Raw genomic sequence first — 7,528 nt, 5'->3', positions numbered from 1 at the left:
GCATGTGTGTATATACATTTATATACAATCAACTTTCTGTTCAAAATATTTAGAAGCATACTAAAGAAAGAGTCAAAGAAAAAGAGTAACATATCAATTGCTTGTCGGAGAGCATGTTATGATGGAGAGAAAGGAAGAACGAGGGTGGGAGGCCAGCATACATCTGAGTAGGAAAGGGGCCACCAACGACTGATAAGGTAATTGAAAATACACCCTGGAACACAAAATATGCGTTTCCTGTGTTCATAATTCTACTTCAGGCTACATATTTATGAAAGCACCATGAGGACTTATTAACTACATCAAACTGCACTCACTCATCTTCAAAGTTATGTCTAACCTATTAGAAGGTCTAATGCATTATCAACTGGTGATTTTATATTCTAATTATGACTGACTCATCTTTTTTTGTCCCTGTTGCTAAATTATCTCAAAAAGCATAAATTGGCTCCCTCTTGGTGACTAACAGAAAAAAGAATCACAGAGAACCCAAGAGTTGAAGGAGATAATGCCCTTGCAACATAATCACTCATCTGCAGTTTCTTTTCCAATATTTTCTCTGGAGAGTCAGACCTTCTTTCCACTTCAGGAGTGAAACCTTCGAGGAGGAAACTACACACAGGGCTTCACTAAACTATCTGTCTACCTCTGGTCACTAAAGAAATTATCCAATTACTAAGTCATCCTTGTCTCTGGAAGATTTAGTCGGTCATTCACTCAATGAACATATAATTAAAAGTGCAAAACAAGGGTCTTCCCTCGTGGTCCAGCGGCTAAGATTCCTCACTCCCAATGCAGAGGGCCCAGGTTCGATTCCTGGTCAGAAATGAGATCCCACATGCCACAACCAGGAGTTCACATGGCACAACCAAAGATCCCATGTCACAGTTAAGACCCAGTGCAGTCAAACAGATAAAGATTTTCTTTAAATGTGTGTAAACCATTATTGTCAATAATTCTGGGACTAAAAAGATGAATGAGTTTAGCCCATTCCCTTATAGGGCAAAATAGAATTTTTGTTAGATGGTGTATTAATGTTCTTTCCAGTCTCCATATACTTAGTTATGTGACTGAGCATTTCCTGATTTGTCAAGAGATATCAAATACCTAAAAGTATGTATTTTTAATGAACTCTAGTGCTATCTTTTTGAATTTATCTTGAGGAAAGAATCAGGTGCATAGGTTTAACCACAAAAATACTCACTGAAGCATCATTAATCTCCCAAATGACCAGCAATCTATTAACTGGTTAATAACAGCTAACTTATTTGTTCATTTGCCAGAAAATGAACATCATTTTTGTCTATGTAACAGTATGCATTATTCTCTCTTCAGAGGCACGTAACATGGTAGGTACCTTTTTCAAGATCACACAGCTGAGAGACACATGGCAGGATTGTGGTCCAGATACCTATGTGGTTAGCCAGTTAGCTGTTAGCCCAGTTCACATAAAGCTACCTCTTACCTTCTCAACTGGAGCTCAGCCTCAGCTAAGGCCACCTGCTTATTAGCAAGGCAGTCTTTCTGCAAACTGTATCTAACTGTCCCTTTACCCTTGTTTTTGATCACAATAGCCAATTTATTTACTTCATTGCTTTTACCTGAGTGATTTTCTTCTTTAAATCAGTTTTAAAAGCTTTATAGGGATATACCAGAAAATTATTGTAAGAGTACAATTCAATATTTTAAGTAAATTTGCAGAATTGGACAACCATTACCATAAAACAGTTTTAAAATATTAATTAATCCCATAAAATTCTACTGAGCCCATTTGCAACCTATCTCAGCTCACATCCCCAGCCCCAGGAAACCAACTATCTCTATAAACTTGTTTTTTTCTGGATGGTACATGTTAATAGAGTCATACATGAGCCATCCCAAAAAGCATTATTAGGACAAACAACAAAACTACCATTTTGGAAATATACTATATACAGTACATGAGGCCAAGTGTTTTGGGTACATGTGTGATAGGTTTTACAATTGATTGTATCTAACTTTATCCCCATTTTACAAAAGTACACACTGAAGTCTGGGGAAGTAAGACAATCATACGAGGTCTAATAACTAGTAAATGCATTTGAATTTTTATTCAAGTGTGACTGATTCCAAAGCTCTTGACCTGAACACAGGGCTTCTGTTCTCTTCTGAATCTTTATGAGTTCTAGATGGTGACCTCAGTTGAACTAAGGCAGGGTAGCCCTTTATAGATGAGAATCTTAGGTTGGGTGGTCAGATTCCCATTCTTGACCCTGTATCCAAAATATGCAAAAATAAAACATTACTAAGGAAATACATTTTAGAGCAAGTGGGTTACTGGAAAAACTCTTAACAAATTTGGTCCTTTCTCAATCTGGTTACTCTGGCATCTCTAACATTTAAAAGAACTGGTTCCTGCAGAGGCCAATAATAGGGAATTTTCTTGTTGAGAGATGTCCCTTATCTAAAAAATGTCTCGGCCATAATTTCAAATTCTTGAGCCTGAAAAGATCAGGGATGCCCTGTGGACTCCTCACCCTGAGAGGGCATGGCTGTTCTCTTCCCATTTGGGGATATTATTTTTTTAAGCTTTGTATTTTGAATTGGAGCATAGCTGATTAACAACATTGTGACAGTTTCAGGTGGACAGCAAAGGGACACAGCCATACACATCCATGTATCCATTGACCCCTGCAAACTCCCCTCCCATCCAGGCTGCCACATAACACTGAGCAGTGTTCCCTGTGCTATACAATAGGTCCTTGTTGGTTATCCATTTTAAATATAGCAGTGTATACATATCCACCCCAAATTCCCTAATTATCCCTTCCCTCCATCCTTCCCCCCACGACAACCATAAGTTTGTTCTCTTAAGTTTGCTTTTGTTTTGTAAGTAAGTTCATTTGTATCATTTTTTTTTTTAGATTCTCAGGGATATTATTGCTCCCTTGCCAAGGAAGGCAATATGTCTTTCTTCCTGGACCCAGGCAACTGGGAAATATTAAATCCAAGCCCTTCTGTTTCCTGTTACACCGAGGGCTCTCTGCTATCTGAGGGCTACTGCAATGGGACACCACAAGTCAGGACCCTTCAGCCTTTGCAAGCCTAAGGGCTCAGGGGTCTGTAACCCATGGCTGCCTTTCCTGCACTCTTGGGTTCTGGCTATATTCTGGTCTCTGGGCCTCCATTACCTTGAGGATATAAACGTGAACACTGCACATAGACTAGTCACTCCTCCAAGTGACAAATCTCTAAGAAGTTCTCAAAGAGTCCTTGAAAGAGAAAAAATGAGATTTTTTTTTTTTCCTTTCATGGGGTGTTCAAGATTGCTTCAGAGGAAAGTACTCACAGAAGGACAAAAGATTGTCAAGGCTGCTAACTTCTGTTCTTGTTAACTGTTGCTCACAGCCCTTGGACTGTGAGAGCTGGGACAAAAGCTCATGTATTTTCATACGGAATAAGAGTTCCAAGTGGTAATCAGTTACTCAACAAAGACAACTCTCCACTCAATGACACAGCTGAAATTCCCAGGGAACCTCTTTTAATTTTGAGTGTCTAAGAAATACTTGGGCTTCCCTGGTGCATCAGATAGTAAAGAATCTGCCTGCAGTGCCGGAAACCTGAGTCCAATCCCTGGATTGGGAAGATTCCCTGGAGGAGGGCATGGCAACCCACTCCAGTGATCTTGCCTGAAGAATTCCATGGACAGAGGAGCCTGGCGGGCTACAGTCCATGGGCCACAAAGAGTCAGACAAGTCTGAGCAACTAGCACTTTCACTTCACAGGGAACACTCAGACCAAACAGTCTCAGAAATAATTACCTTGAGCAGCTATAAATCTCTATTGGTCATGAATTCCACATTTACCCTGCATATGGGAATGTCCATAAGGAAGCCAGTGTCTCTCCTTTACCGGGAGTGTCTGAACAGGGACCATTAGCATCAGTGGCAGGAGCCACAGTCTGGGCTGAAATCAGATTTCTAGATGGACTTAGATTTCCCACCTAGAAAGGACTTACTAATTGTCCAGCAAGGCGGGCATCTCCTGAGCCGCTGGTTTAGCACTTGGGCTTCTCTTCGCTTCTCTACAACTGCTTCTTTTAGGCTTTAGGATTACTCATTCACTACCATTTAATTTCCTATGCCCGTATCATCTGAGGAGAGAGAGAACACGTCTTTTACTTTCATTTTTTCCTTCCCCAGAAATGCCATTGAATAGAAGTGCTTTTTCCTTCCTGCTACCAAGACACAATGAGAGGCCAATCCTGGTCCACTCTGCACACTAGACTCACAGGAGGTTGTGTGACCATCACCCTCCATTTCAGTGTGTGTTACAGCTCAGCTCCGCCCTGACCCAGGAGCCTACTTCTCCTCCAGGGGTTGCTGCTCCTTCTCTCTCCTAAAATCGCTGCTTCCCCACCTTTTCCCTTCTCTCTGTATTGTCCTCTCTTTCTCCTCTGACCGTTAGTCATCTTAGTTATTTCTGTTATTGTTCCTTTAAAAGACTCTGATTCCTGGGTATCTGTACAGGAAAGTTACTATTTTAATTCCTTGTTACTTTAACACCTCTTTCTTTATTATCTCTTTAAGAACCTAGCAGCTGGGTCTAATGAGTAGAAACAAATGGGAAAAAGTCTCAATTAACACACACCTAAAAGAAATTCTTAGGTTAAATTTCAGATAGGTAATCCTTAGCTTCAAGTACTATGACTGTAACATGGGTGAGAGCATGTTATATACTATGTATCATATAGCCAAGTAGCAAGTTTTCCTGTTTTATTGCACCTTCTACCTTCTTTTTTTGGTAGAAAATTACTTAGTTCTTAACCTAACCAGAAACTGGTCCCAAATCCTCTAGCCATTCTGTGGATAAACCATGGCCCTGCTGAAATACTTTTCTGAGAGCAAGGGGGCTACACATTCCACTCGTGGATTTACCCTGAGTTTATCACAGCAGATAAACAGATCAATCTGTACAGTCCCTGTGACACTCAGATCACTCTGTAGAGTCTATCTATCCAGAGTTCCATTTGTAAATCACAGCCACACTCCCTGGTTCCCATATAATCTATAGGTCTCTTTATTCCCTTTGTCAAAAGTTGCAGTATCCTTCTCTCCATAGCTCATTTTAAAAATATCTCCTGCTTATTAGCACTTTTGCATTCATGGTACTAATGAAAATTAGGAAATAATAACATTCAGCTTCAAGATAACCTTGATGCATTTTGGAAATATTTTTTTCCCCTTAGGTAAAACTGGACAATCCTTAGTAATTCACATGAAAACTCCAATATCCGAGGAAGCCAGAAAAACCCAAGCTGAGACTTTTACTTGGCCTCTCAAATATGGGAGCATCACCGTTGGAATGACAGCGTTTGCTGAGCCCAGTTCAAACTGAGCCTCCTGGTCCTCAAGCCCTTACCTTGTCTCCCCTAGAAAGCCACCTGCTTTCCTCCTTCCTATACACCTCTCTATGAATCTGAGATGTGGATGCTGAGAGTGGTGCCAGCCATTGGAAGAAAGTCTTGTTTCTCTCTTTAAACTTTGGAGTCAAAAGCAGCTGAGGACGTGTTGTGGGGAGAACAAGTTTCCACCTGTGCTCTTTGCTCGATGTCATCCTTTTCCACATAGGTATCATGTTGGGGGCTGAAGATGCACAGTGCACACAAGTAAGCAGGGGGCAGGGAAGTGTCCCCCAGAACACCAAGAAGTCTTGTGTGTTAAATCCCGCCTCCAACTCATCTGTGTATTCTTTAGCATCTGGACCTGCGTATAATAATACATCTTTAGGCAACTGCTCCCTTTAATGGTTGGACAGAGGAAAGGTACAGGTATTATAGGAGATAAGACTCATCTCCACAATAATAGTGTTTTTGATAAGGCTATCTCCAGCAGATAACACCAGCATCATCTTGTGGTCAGGTTAGCTAAGAAGAAAAAAGTGGAAAACAAGTGAATCTTTATGTTTGTACACCACCACCCCACCCTCCCCACACACATACAACACAGATACTGAATATTTACAAAATCTTTAGACAAAACTGAGCGACTTCACTTTCTTTTCTTTTTCTTTTTTAGGCACCATGATGGAGACTTTCACATGCAGACTTAATTTCTGGTGAAAGCCTGGTAGGTGGGGAAGAGAAATGTTTCCTTCTTTTACTATAATCTTCTTTATTCCCAGACACTATTGCTAGGAGACTCACCAGAGCATAGTGCCTTGTTGACCAGACATGCTTCAGACTAGGTTGAAAATAGAAGGGTTTCTCCCTGAGAGCAGCCATTGCCTGTGGAACTCTTACATGGGCTCTATTCTGTTCCCCTCCCAATACTCTCAACTACCATCTGACAGTTATTTTTGCCTCTGACAGTTAACCTCTCAGTCTTTTCTCCTTTCAGCTAAAATCTCTGGCACCAACAGCTTTATTCACTGCCCAAGTCAGTGTGGCTTATCCTATTCTTCATACCCCTCACCCAGTAGAGTGTCTTAAGACATTTTTTATCCCTTTGAGAAAATGGCCTCATGATCTTAATATGATATAAAACTAGAAGAAATCTATCAACCTACTTATCTATAATTTATTTTCCACAATGCATAATTTCAGATTTCATCATAATGGTTACCACTAAAGAGAATTTCTACTGATATCCACGTTTGCTTTAGTCCAGTCTTTTAAAAATTGAAGGAAATCCTAGCTTCCTGTTAGGCAATAACTTTCCAGGCTGCATTCCCTTCTTCTTCAGGGTTAGATGATTTCTCATTCTATTCTCCACTTTCTCAATCATTCCAGGTGAGAAAGAAAAGAAATGAACATAAAAGGCAGACGCCATTGCTCAGGTAGGCAGCAAATTTATGGCATAATTACCTCATGAAAATTGTGGTGAGCCTGGGGCTCCTACAGAGCAGTCATTTGGTTATTTGCAGGTTCTGTTTCCTCAGGCATAATTGGTCTCTTCTAGAAGGAAAATGGTAACTTCAGCCTTTCTCCACTAAGTGACTCGAGTCTTCTATACCCCCTTCCTCCTCAGAGAAAGCTTATCTCAATCAGCCCAATCTCTGTCCAAGTAAGGATACCCCAAAACTCACCTCTGCACCAGCAAGCAGCTTCTCTGATATCCGCAATTTCCAGATGCTTCTCCATTCAAAAGTATTTCATTGCAGTTTGTTTTTTAAGGCAGGGCGTACTGATCCTGCAGGTTGGTGGTCTGTCCATGGTGCTCAGATGTGGCGGAGTACAATCCACTTGTAATTTCTCTAAGACATCATGGGTACAACTTCCAATATTCCTTTACTCTAGTTGACTGTTGGGGTAGGAATGTTGCCCAGGTCTGGAGCTTTCTTTACCTCGTCAGTTACTCCCCAGAATTCTGCAGTCCCAGATTAAGTTTACCTAAACCAACTGTCTCTCAGCAGTAGTTTATTTTTCTCAAAGGAAATGCTCTCACACACCCACTTTATATCACACTCTTAACTACATCTGTAGTTGGACATGCACCTCCTGCATGCCACCTTCAGGAAATAACTCTTTAGCCACTGAGATGGTTTCCTT

The 7,528-nt window shown here is 40.8% G+C and overlaps 1 long non-coding RNA gene across 1 annotated transcript; it reads right to left on the bottom strand.

Annotated features, from left to right (window-relative positions):
- Nucleotides 1-2,064: 2,064 nt before the first annotated feature.
- LOC145509214 (uncharacterized) lies at nt 2,065-7,282 on the bottom strand. Its single transcript, XR_014055915.1, has 6 exons — nt 7,066-7,282; nt 6,845-6,934; nt 6,003-6,104; nt 5,401-5,905; nt 3,998-4,132; nt 2,065-2,252 (listed from the first exon to the last, which is right to left on the bottom strand). It is a non-coding gene; the product is annotated as an uncharacterized LOC145509214 (long non-coding RNA).
- Nucleotides 7,283-7,528: the final 246 nt, after the last annotated feature.

The sequence above is a fragment of the Giraffa tippelskirchi genome, chromosome 1 (genome assembly GCF_054371585.1).
Source record: "Giraffa tippelskirchi isolate mGirTip1 chromosome 1, T2T-mGirTip1v1.2.pri, whole genome shotgun sequence".
Classification (NCBI taxonomy): domain Eukaryota; kingdom Metazoa; phylum Chordata; class Mammalia; order Artiodactyla; family Giraffidae; genus Giraffa; species Giraffa tippelskirchi.
Note: the sequence above shows the minus strand (reverse complement) of the source record. Positions and strands in the feature narration are given on the sequence as shown.